Here is a 12,609-nt window from a genome sequence, read left to right as displayed (position 1 = left end):
CTCCCCCCATATTTGGTGATTTTGTGACACATTAGCAAACATCTCATTATGTGAGATTAAGATTTCCAGGGGAAAAAAGTAAGTTAGAAAAATATTTAAAGTAACAGTGGTCCAAACTCTCAGAATTTGGTGGTAAAATTAACCTACATATCCTACAACCTCAATGAACACCAAATATTATAAACACAAAAGAACCACAATTGGATACATCACTATATTGAAAGGCAAAAGCAGAGAGAAGTGTTCAAAATATGCTTCATGTACTTCATGATGATACAATAAATGGCCAATTTCTCATTAGAAACAACAGAGGTAAAAAACACATTGAAATAATAGTAACAATACTTACCTGGCAGGGGAGATACCACAATCATGAAGGTGGTTTCCTAGGTCTAGTCTTATCCATTGCACTCTGGAAGTGCTGACCCCTGCGATTTCCCCAAATTCGGGAAACTCTACTGCATAATTTGTGGTAGTGGAGGGACTATGTTCCTGCCTGCTGGAGGAATAAAATAGCTACCAAATAAGAATTTAAGATCTACTGAAACAATTCTTGATGAATGAATGTTAAAAGCTTTTTAATTTAAAAATATTGAAATAATTTAATGCTAAGAAGTATAGTCTAAGAAATTAAAAAAGAGCCCGGTGTGGTGCCACAAGCCTGTAATCCCAGCAGCTCTGGAGGATAAATCAGGAAGATTGCAAGTTTAAAACCAGCCTCAGATGAATTTCATGATTGCTTTTTCTATTTCTAGCAGGAATGTCATTGGAATTTTGATCGGAATTGCAATAAATCTGTATAGTGCTTTTGGAAGTATGATCATTTTGATAATATTAATTCTGCCTATCCAAGAGCAAGGTAGATCTTTCCATCTTCTAAGGTCTTCTTTGATTTTTTTCTTTAGGTTTCTATAATTTTCATTATATAGATCTTTCACCTTTTTCATTAAGTTGATTCCCAAGGTTTTTTTCTTTTCTTTTTTCTTTCTTTTTCATTTTTTTTTTGAGGCCATTGAGAATGGGATAGTTTTCTTCATTTCCCTTTCTGAGAATTTGTCACTGATATACAGAAATGCATTTGATTTATGGGTGTTGATTTTATAGCCTGATACTTTGATGAATTCATTTACTAGTTCTAGAAGTTTTTTGGTGGAAATTTTAGGGACGTTCAGGTATAGAATCATATCATTAGCAAATAGTGCCAATTTGAGTTCTTCTTTTACTATGTGTACTCCTTTAATTTCTTTCGTCTCTGTGAATGCTCTGGCCAGTGTTTCAAGAACTATGTTAAATAGAAGTGGTGAAAGAGGGTTCCCCTGTCTTGTTCCAGTTTATAGAGGGAATACCTTCAGTTTTTCTCTATTTAGAATGATGTTGGCCTGAGGCTTAGCATAGACAGCCTTTATGATGTTGAGATATGTTACTGTTATCCCTAGTTTTTCCAGTATTTTGAACACAAAGGGGTGCTATATGTTGTCAAATTCTTTTCCTGTGTCTATTGAGATGATCATATGATTCTTATCTTTAAGTCTATTGATGTGGTGAATTATATTTATTGATTTCTATATGTTGAACAAAACTTGCATCCCTGGGATGAATCCCACTTGATCATGGTGCATGATGTTTTTGATATGTTTTTGTATTCTATTTGCCAGAATTTTATTGAGAATTTTTGTATCTTTGTTCATTAGAGATTTGGGTTTGAAGTTTTCTTTTTTTGATGTGTGATATTGGCCTCATAGAATGAGTTTGGAAGTGCTGCCTCTTTTTCTATTTCCTGAAATAAGTTGGAAAGTATTGGTATTAACTTTTATTTAAAACTCTTGTGGAACTTGGCTGTGTATCTGTTTGGTCCTGGGCTTTTCTTGGTTGGTAGACTTTTGATGGTGTCTATTATTTCATCACTTGAAATTGATCTATTTAAATTTTGTATATCATTCTGATTCAATTTGGGAAAATTACATGACTACAGAAATTTGTCAATGTCTTTAATATATTCTATTTTATTGGAGTACAGGTTTTCAAAATAATTTCTAATTATCTTCTGTATTTCCGTAGTGTCCATTGTGATATTTCCTTTTTCATCACCTATGTTAGTAATTTGAGTTTTTTTCTTTCCTTCTCTCCTTCAGCATGGCTAAAGGTCTGTCAATAGCTAAAGCAATCCTTATCAGGAAGAGTGAAACAGATGGTATCACTATACCAGACCTTCAACTGTAATACAGAGAAATAGTAACAAAAACAGCATGGTACTGGCACCAACACAGATTGGTAGACCAATGGTTCAGAATAGAGGACACAGAGACTAACCCACAAAACTACAATTATCTTATATTAGACAAAGGTGCCAAGAACATGCATTGCAGAAAAGATAGCCTCTTCAACAAGTGGTGCTGGGAAAACTGGAAATCCATATGCAACAAAATGAAAAGTAAACCCCTATCTCTCACCATGCACAAAACTCAACTCAAAATGGATCAAGGACTTAGGAATACAACCAGAGACCCTGTTTCTAACAGAAGAAAAAGTAGGCTCTAATCTCCATCGTGTGGAATTAGGCCCCAACTTCCTTAATAAGACTCCTGTGGCACAAGAATTAAAATCAAGAATCAATAAATGGGATGAACTTAAACTTTAAGTTTCTTCTCAGCAAAAGAAACAATCTGTGAAGTGAATAGGGAGACTACATCTTGATAGCAAGTTTTTACGCCTCACACATCAGATAGAGCACTAATCATAGGATATATAAAGAATTCAAAAAGCTAGACACCAAAAAACCAAATAACCCAATCAATAATGGGCCAAGGACCTGAAGAGATACTTCTCAGAATATGATGTACAATCAATCAACAAATACATGAAAAAATGTTCATCATCACTAGCAATTAGAGAAATGCAAATCAAAACCACTCTATGATTTCATCTTACTCCAGTCAGAATGGCAGCTATTATGCATACAAACAACAATTAGTGTTGGCAAGGATGTGGGGAAAGAGGTACACTCATACACTGCTGGTGGGCCTGCAAATTGGTGCAGCCACTATGGAAAGCAGTATGGTGGTTTCTTGGAAAATGGGAATGGAACCACCATTTGACCCAGCTATCCCTCTCCTCCATCTATACCCAAAGGACTTAAAAACAGCATACTACAGGGACACAGCCACACCGATGTTTATAGCAGCACAATTCACAATAGCTAAACTATGGAATCAACCTAGATGGAATATACAAAATGGAATATTACTCAGCAATAAAAGAGAATAAAATCATGGCATTTGCAGGTAAGTGGATGGAGTTAGAGAAGTTAATGCTAAGTGAAGTTAGCCAATCTCAAAAAACCAAATGCCAAATGTTTTCTTTGATATAAGGAAGCTGATTCATAATGGGATAGGGAGAGGGAGCAAGTGAGGAATAGACAAACTCTAGATAGGGCAGAGGGGTGGGAGGGAGAGGGAGGTGGCATGGGGTACTTAATGATGGTGGAATGTGATGATCATTATTTTCCAAAGTACATATATGAAGACACAAATTTGTATGAGTATACTATGTATACAACCAGAGATATGAAAAAATGAGCTCTATATATGTAATAAGATTTGTAATGCATTCTGCTGCTATATATAACTAAATAAATAAATAAATAAAAGTTAGGGGGGAAAGAAAAGCAGCCTTAGCAAAAGAGAACCACTAAGCAACTCAGTGAGACCCTGTCTTTAAATAAAATACAAAACAGGGCTGGGGGATGTAGCTCAGTGGTCCAGTGCCGCTTAGTTCAATCCCCATACCAAAAAAAAAGTTCAAAAAGAATTCTTTCAGTTTGAAAGAAAAGTGTATCCAGTTGTAATTCAAACCCACAGAAAAGAGGAAGAGCAATAGGGATACTAACATAATGTAAATAAATTCAAGATAATAAAAGGTTTGTATTATAATATTCTTAATTCCTTTTAAAAATCTATATTTTTTTGAATAAAAAATATAACACCTCATTGCTGAGTTTATAACATATAAATGTAATTTATGTGTGTGTGTATCTTTTCATGTATCAATGCTAACGTAAAGGTTACAGGATATGCTGTATCATTTCTATATTTTACCAAATGCAAGTCAGCATAAATAAAATAGTGTGAAAAGCCAGAGATGCATACTTTAATTCCTAAATTAAATGTAATAATAATGCAAAGAAAGTAATTGTGAAAATAACTGTATGTCTGCCTATATTTGTCAAAGCTCACTTTCTTACAATTGATTTTGTTGTCTGTAAATTACTTCAAAGAAAAAAATTTTTTAAAAGAAAAACAAGCTTTCCCAGACATTTTCTACAAACCAGAAGGTCTTATTTGAATAAAAACAATCACCGCAACAGCTCAGAATTGCCTAAACTCTAGGAAGATTTAGAAAGCTGTGATAGTTCAACAAATTCATAAGATTAAAAAGAAACATTTTTTCCTTCATAATGAACCATATAAACAGCAGGTTGAAGAAAGAGCATTTTTTAAAAATAATGTTGAAATTTGCAAATCTATTCTAGGCCAATAAAATGTAGCTTTAATTTAACTTAATAGAAATATTTCATAGAACTCCTCTTATCAAACACACAATTTATGTAAGGTACGATTGCAAAAAAAAAAATTGACAAAAGGCATCAAAGAGAATGACAAGGTTAATACCTGAACCTCTGCAATGTCACTTAATATTTTTATATGAAACTACAGATTTCACATATAAATCTAAATTTAGCAACCAAGATAAACTAAATAATTTAGTAAATGTGTTGCTTTTTAAACCAGCATTTCCCAAAAGTAGCACCCCTGGCTTTGTTACAAGAAATTACCAAATATCAAGCTCTTTCCAGGGGTGCATCTTTCCTCAAATCAGTAGGTATTCATAGAACAGATTTTTTTTTCACAGATATTTTATTGTTTTTCTACTTTCATCAGGGTTGAGTTGCCATGGCAATAAAGTAGGCTATCTTGTTGGATTTCACCTTTGCTGTCTTGCTTCATATGGTTCTCTCTCCTCAGAGCAAACATGGTGGATGCCGCACACATACAGATGTCTGATTTTGTATTTCCTCCTTGAGTGTGCTTGGCAGCTAGTCTCCTGGGACAGCTGAAGCAGCACTTCACAAACTGGCATTCATCCTTCTCTCTAATGGCCACCATCATATGTCTCACTTCTTTTGTGATCTCTCTTTTAAGAAGAATAGCTCCTCTTGAAAGATTTCTTTTTCCCATTAAAAACAGAGGTCTTTTTAACATTTCAATTAACTCAGTTGTCAGATCAATTCTAAATACATCCCTAAAGTTACCCATCCTTGAGGTATAAAAGAAAAAAAAAATCAGAAGAGCATATAGACTCGTCACAAACACAGGTAAAGAGATTGATTTAGTGTACAAACACTAACTTCAGTCTCTTCTTGCTAATACAGTTACCATTTTTTTAACTCTAAATATAAAACAAGATCCCTGAAAAAGGATGCCTTACTATTTGAACTAAGAAATTATTATGCAATAATATTTTAAAGGGATAAACAAACACATGGGTAAAGTATACATACACACTCACACACAATCACATCAGCATCATCATATATTGTTGAATTACAACCTCAAAAAAACCCTCAAAACCAGAATTAAATCTTGTGCTTATTAGCTACAGAGAGTCCTTCCTCACCATTACCATAGTCGTCTTCTCCGACAAAAAAAAACAAGTGTTTACTAACCATTTCTGATTTCCTAAATCAAATTCTAACATATCTGTTTGCATCTGATAGTCATTTATTCATTAGGGTTTTATTTGGTATGGAATTGTTTTTAAAGAAAATTTCTCAGTCTTATTACTGACAGTTAAAAATGTGATTTTTGTACATCATAATACAGATTTCAAAAGAAACTGAATCAGATGCATGCATCAAAACAACATTTGTGTTAGGGTCTGTAAACAAGTCAAGATGGCGCCTGGCATTTTGCCAGAGGGAGTGGTTTGTGAAGTAATGCCAGCGAGCCATTAAGTGTGGAGATTCCTTATTGGTTGACTGCTATATCTAATTTATGTTAATTAAGATAAGCTATGTGGAATGTATATATACCCCTCCTGTCCTACAATAAACGGCTCCCACTCCTGCTGTATCAATGTACACTAGTTGCTCTTCACCCCCCGGTTAGTTTGCTGCAGCCGGACTGCGGCACATTTGCAAGGAAAAAACAAGGCCGTGTTTTTTAAAACTATTTCCTAATACTATTTTCTAATTATATTTGATTATGTGGCTATAGTCAGCATTGCCTTGATAATTCTGACCTCATCACTGTGGGTCTAACATATAATAGGCTCTTCTCTAAAATGTATGACTTCTTTTATTTAGGTAGTCATTGTTCATTCATCCAAATGCACAGAATACCCTTTCTTTGTTTTCTACGTAAGAAATATTGTGAATTGTGGGACTAAAGTGTTTAGTTTGTGATGATGGATATTTTTTTTTTCAGGCTACTGTGATTACCCTAACCTATTTTGCAAAATCACTCCACTTACTTCTGTGTTTCTAAAGCATCTTTCCATTATGTTACCCATGTAAACCACAGTAATTGTCCAATGACCAGTAGGACAAAGATACCCACTTGCTCCTACGGATAGCCTCAGGGTGGGGAGCATGTTTCCTTTTCAGAAGCAAGATTCTTGGAGGACCTCTTGCTGCAATATGAGTATCTTATCTATCTATTTCTGTCTAAAAACAGCATCACACCGAATTATTTCAGTTATATGTCCTAATAGAAACAATTTTTCATAATCTTGAGTATACATCACTTCTTCAGACAGGACTTCTCTGCCAAGAGTAATTAAGGTAGTGTATTCTTTCAATAATTCTTTGGTTACTCTTTCATTCCACACTCTCATTACAAGCATAACAATCTGAATTTTCTAATTTACTCATTTTTTTATAGTCTCTTTCTCATACTAAAATATAAACTCTATTCTAGCAGATTCTTAGCTTGCCTTGTTCACTACTATTCACTACTATAGCCCCAGAGCCTTAGGACAATTCCTAAATTTTAATAAATAGTTGAATGAATGAATTAATTAATTAAAGAAGCTAGTTTGGGGAGAGTTTCTGTCAAAAGAAACTGAAAGAATCAGATTAATGCATGTTTTCTTTTTCCACTAGTAGAAATAAATTAAAGCTTAGATACTGGTGGTTTTATTTTCTTAACTTTTTGGATAACAATCTTTTTTTTCTTTCATCTTTCTTCACATCATCGTAGCTTCTGTCTTATTTTAGTCCCTCAAATGGGTTTTCAAAATAGTCTACCAGTAGGATTTCTTGTACCTTGGCCTAAACCTTTGTTTTAGTCTTAACACTGTCACTAGAGTGATATTTACGAGAAAAAGATTAATTATGTTAACGCTGCATGCCGAGTTTCAACAGAGATCCTCCAATATCCAGGTGTTTCAGACAAAAACCACATCTCCCCTGGCTTTTACATTCCCATTGTCAAAAATTAAAAAGGGATCCACAGAGCTCTATGTACTGTGACTAAAACTTTCCTCCTACTAACTCCACATGCCCACTGAACAAGATACCATGAAACTTTACACTCTTGGTGAGGTTTACTCCTCCTTGTCTAATTATCACAGCCTCATCTCCATCTGATTTGAGATTACCATTTCATTTTCTCCTTTATCCATTTTTGAATCAGCCATCACAAGACATCCACAATAATTAGTTCATGCCTTTCTCTGGATTCTAAACAACTCAGTGGCTAAATAGGCAGAGTCAACTCTTCCACCCCATCCTCACCCGAACAATCCTTAAACCAATTACCTGCTTTATTTCTCGCCTTAGCATCTACATACATAATATTTTATTCAAGGAAACAAAATAAGAGATTTGAAAAACAATTTTGCCCATGTTTTATTAGGAATATTTGTTTTGTTAAAAAAAAAAACCTTCAATACACACCAAATAATTCACCTTGTCCTCCTTGTTCCCTCTATAATTCTCTCCATCCATGATACCATAGCTTAGAGCATGTATATAGGCATGTATATACACACCCATGTATACATAATTCCTTTCTGGATAAGCCAGTGGACTGAAATAATCCTCTTTCTCTCTCTGGGAGAATGTGAAAAGACAGAAAATGTTAAAAAGGAATAGCGAATGTTAGGAAGGTAGTAATAGGATAAAGAATTCAGTTTCCTATGTCTCTGGAACAGACCTTTTTATCCCAATTTTCTGGAATATCAGGTTTATTCCTTTTGCATTATGATAAAGTGAAGTAGCTGTCTCAGCGATGACATCTACCTCCTCATCATCCCTCAAATCCACCTAATGTTGTTTTAAATTGTTTTTCAAAACCTTTAATGAACAATAAATCAAACCTCAAAAAATATAAGAATCATATTAATTTCAGAAAAATGCAAATCAAAACTACTCTAAGATATCTCACTCCAGTCAGAATGGAAGCTATTATGAAGACAAACAATAATAATTGTTGGCGAGAATGCGGGGAAAAAGGTACACTCATACATTGCTGATGGTTCTGCAAATTGATGCAGCCAATAGGGAAAGCAGTATGGAGATTCCTTGGTATCTGGGAATGGAGCCACCATTTGAACCAGCTATCCCTCTCGGATTTTACCCAAAGGACTTAAAAACAGCATACTATAGGGACACAGACACATCAATGTTTATAGCAGCACAATTCAAAATAGGTGAACTGTGGAGCCAACCTAGATGCCCTTCAGTGGATGAATGGATAAAATAAAATGCGGCATGTATACACAATAGAATTTTACTCAGCAATAAAAGAAAATAAAATCATGGCATTTGCAGGTAAATGGATGTCATTGGAGAAGACAATGTTAAGTCAAGTTAGCCAATCCCCAAAAAACAAATCCCAAATGTTTCTCTGATATTAGAAGACTGACTCATAATGGGGTAGGGAGGGGGAACATTGGACTAATAGATGAATTCTAGATAGGGCAGAGAGGAGGGAGGGAAATGGAGGGGGCAGGGGATTAATAAGGATAGTGGAATGTTATGGACATCATTATCCACAGTACATGTATGAAGACACGAATTGGGTGTCAACCTACTTTATATACAAACAGAGATATGAAAAATCGTGGTACATATGTGTAATAAGAATTGTAATGCAAAAAAGTACATATATAAAGACATGAATTGGTGTGAACATACTTTATACAAAGATGAAAAAATTGTGCTCTATATGTGTTATAAGAATTGTAATACATTCCGCTGTCATGTATTTAAAAAAATAAAATCAATTTAAAAATATGATTTAAAAAAATCTTGGGTCAGCAATATTAAACATATTCACATTATTATGCTAGACCTCTCCAGAATTTTTCATCTTGCAAAGCTATAACTCTCTACTCACTGAATAATTCCAATTCTTGCTTCCTCCAGCTCCTGGAAACTGCTGTTCTACGTTGTTTCTGTATGTTTGGACTATATTAGGTATCTTATATTTAAAATATGTAATTTAAGAAAACATAATATTTTAAAGAGTAGAAAAAGCCCTCCGCAGCTTGTGAAATCAGGTACCACCAGCGGCAGCAACATTATATAATACATGTCTTCAGAGAAAGTCCATGCCTGGCTGGAGGACTCGAGAACATCAATGAGTGGGATAGAGTTACCTCTGGTCAAGGAATAGCTGGAGAGGTACTCAGTGCAACAGAGTTTTCAACTTGTCTCCTCTCTGTACACAAAGAATATTTATAGATGAATTCTAAATTAAGAAAGGAAATTTTATAGGTGGTACGTGCCTATAATCTCAGCAACTCTGGTGTCTGAAGCAGGAGGATCCCAAACTTGCAGCCAGCCTCAGCAACTCAGCAAAACCCTGTCTCAAAATTTGAAAAATAAATAAATAAGAAGAAGGGCTGGTGATGTAGCTTAGTGGCAAAGTGCACCTGAGTCCAGTCCCCAGTACTACACATACCAAAGAGAGGGAGGGAGGGACGGAGGGAGAGAGAGAGATAGAGAGAGAGAGAGAAGGCAGGGAGGAGGAGGAGGAGAAACAATGTTCTAACACTTAACACCCAGAGACTTTGGTTTATACTTTAACAGTCCTAAAGACAGTAAGCTTCTTAAGGGGGAAAAATCTGCTTATTTATATTATGGACCTAACCATTTAGTAAAGAACTTTAAAATAGATGTCTAAAATGGTTAATTGGCAATTAGAAAGGAATTATAATGAGTAATGAGAGAGAAAAAAAACTCTAAATAAATTACAATCCATCCCTCACCTTCTTAAAGAACCTCACCAGGACTAGATCTATAATTTTTTGGTTCTTTGTCATAATCTTCCACTCTAGATGACCTTTTTCTAAATTTTCACTTTGTAGGTCAGCAAAGATGTTTTCAAGTCTGTTAATGGCATTGTGCTGAGACTTGAAGATTAAAGTATCCTTATTTCCCTCCACTTTGCTAGTGAGTTAATACTTAAAGGACATAAAAAAATTTTATTCCCATATCTTAGTGGTAGACAGCGTCTCTTACATTCTTCTTGCATAGTATGTAACTTTCTGTCCCACTTTTGTGGTTTCAACTTAAGCCAATCTGTACATTTATTCTGTAAGAAATCAATATTATGACTGAATCTATAATTTACAAATGTAAATACATTTATTGTCAGATTATATTTTAAATTATATTATTATTTTTTATAAATATATAAAATAGTTAAAATGAATTTATTCTTGTTTTAACAATATTAGTTTGTATTTTGCCCAACCTAACCTAATACTTCTAGTATTCTTTTCAAATAAGACATTAGCTTCTATTTGGGAAGGAGGTATTAATATTTATATCAACAAATAATGACAAAACATTTGTGGAGAGGAAATTCTCCTTGACAGAACAAAATATAGATATCATTTCTGGAAAGACTATACATATCCATGAAAATGAACTTAGAAAAACAAAAAAATGAATAGGACCAGAACAAAAACTGGCAGGGGTTTTATAAAAAAAAGTAAATAAATAAATTAACAATGAGTACAAAAGATGAGACAAGGTAAAGATATTCCAAAATGTAAAAATTGAATCAAAATGACAAACTGCAAAAATGCTGCAATATGCCCACTTATTCAGGACTTCACGAAATTAGAAAAATGGTTATATATGTGTATATATACATATATATGAATTTTATACACACATGTGTTTATATATTCATTCATACATATACACATAATGGAGAATAAATATATAGTAGGCAAAAACAAAATTTAAAGAGCCATTCTGGTTTAATGATTGTGAGGAGTACCTGGAAAATATAAAGTAAGTGGGATCAGATCCAAATGGAAGCAATACGGAAGGAATGCTTATTTCTTCTTTGAATTCTACATTCAAAAACAGATGGTGGCAAAGGTAGAATCATCTGAGGTTGCAAAAAGTCAATGAAGCAAGCAGAGAGAAGAGTTTAAGTATAATTAATATATTCAAAACTATTTAAAGGAATATTGCAGCTATGAAAAAGAATTCCCTAGAAGTCTTGACAATTAAGCTTTGGTCATTTAAATTGAAAACAATGGTCTATGTAACAGAATGGACATGGTTGAAAAGTGAATCACTGGGCTGAAAATCTACCAAGGTATTCTGTGAGAATACAGAGCTAAATGCAATAAGGGGATTAGAATCATAGACAAGTTTAGAGAAGTGAAGAATTTATACAGACATTCCAACATTTCTCTACAACGAGTTTTAAAAGAGGGGCTATATATGAAATAGAGTAATAATTGATGAGGTACTGGAAATAACACTTTTTGTGCCAAAAGAACATATGCATCTTCAGCTGAAAATTTTGCAAACTAATAGTGAAATGTCAGACAACCAAATGTTCATGCCTTCCCCAAATTCATCTGTTGAGGTCCTAATCTCCCAGTTTGATTGTTTCTAAAAAGAAGTGATTAAGTTAAAGTGAGGCTATTAGGTGATCCCATTCAATCTGAATGCTGTTCTTATTAAAAAGAGATCAGGGCACAAAAAGAAACATCACAAATGCTCTATGACAGACAAGAGGCCTAATGAGGACACAGTGAGAAAGCAGCCATCCCCAAGAGAAAGAGAGGGCCTTAGAAGAAACCAAACCCCCTCATACCTTGATATAGACTTTCTAACCTCCAAGTTGATAAAATAAATTTCTGTGGTTTAAGCCACTCTGTATATGCTATTTTGTTACAGCAGCCCTAGTAAACTAATCTATCAGCAATGAAAATATTATTCCAAAAATCTTATATGAAAACACAGGTAACCTAGCAAAGAAAAAAAAATGATCTGCTTAACATAGATTTCATTTGAGCATTTCTTCTACCTTATAGCTGTTATCTTAGGATAATTGTTGTAATCGTATCCAAATTTGTTTCCTGATTTCCTTTGTTCATGCTTTGGTAGTCAGTTCTCCACTAAGCTGGAAAAGTCATCTTTTGAAAATGAAATCACATAGCACCTTCTGCTAAAAACCTGCAAAGGCTTTCTATAACATTCAAAATAAAATCCAAGGAATTTATCATGACCCATAAATCTTTCATTCTCCTTTCCCTTTCCTTTCATCCTTTTCCACTTTAGCCTCTTTGACCTTC

At 34.1% G+C, this 12,609-nt stretch overlaps 1 non-coding gene across 1 annotated transcript; it reads left to right on the top strand.

Annotated features, from left to right (window-relative positions):
• Positions 1-341: 341 nt before the first annotated feature.
• LOC125620228 lies at positions 342-497 on the top strand. Its single transcript, XR_007351833.1, has one exon. It is a non-coding gene; the product is annotated as a U1 spliceosomal RNA (small nuclear RNA).
• The last annotated feature ends 12,112 nt before the right edge of the window (positions 498-12,609 follow it).

This window comes from Marmota marmota, unplaced genomic scaffold (assembly GCF_001458135.2).
Source record: "Marmota marmota marmota unplaced genomic scaffold, marMar, whole genome shotgun sequence".
Lineage (NCBI taxonomy): Eukaryota > Metazoa > Chordata > Mammalia > Rodentia > Sciuridae > Marmota > Marmota marmota.
The sequence above is the reverse complement of the archived record's forward strand: the minus strand, read 5'-3'. Positions and strand labels throughout refer to the sequence as shown.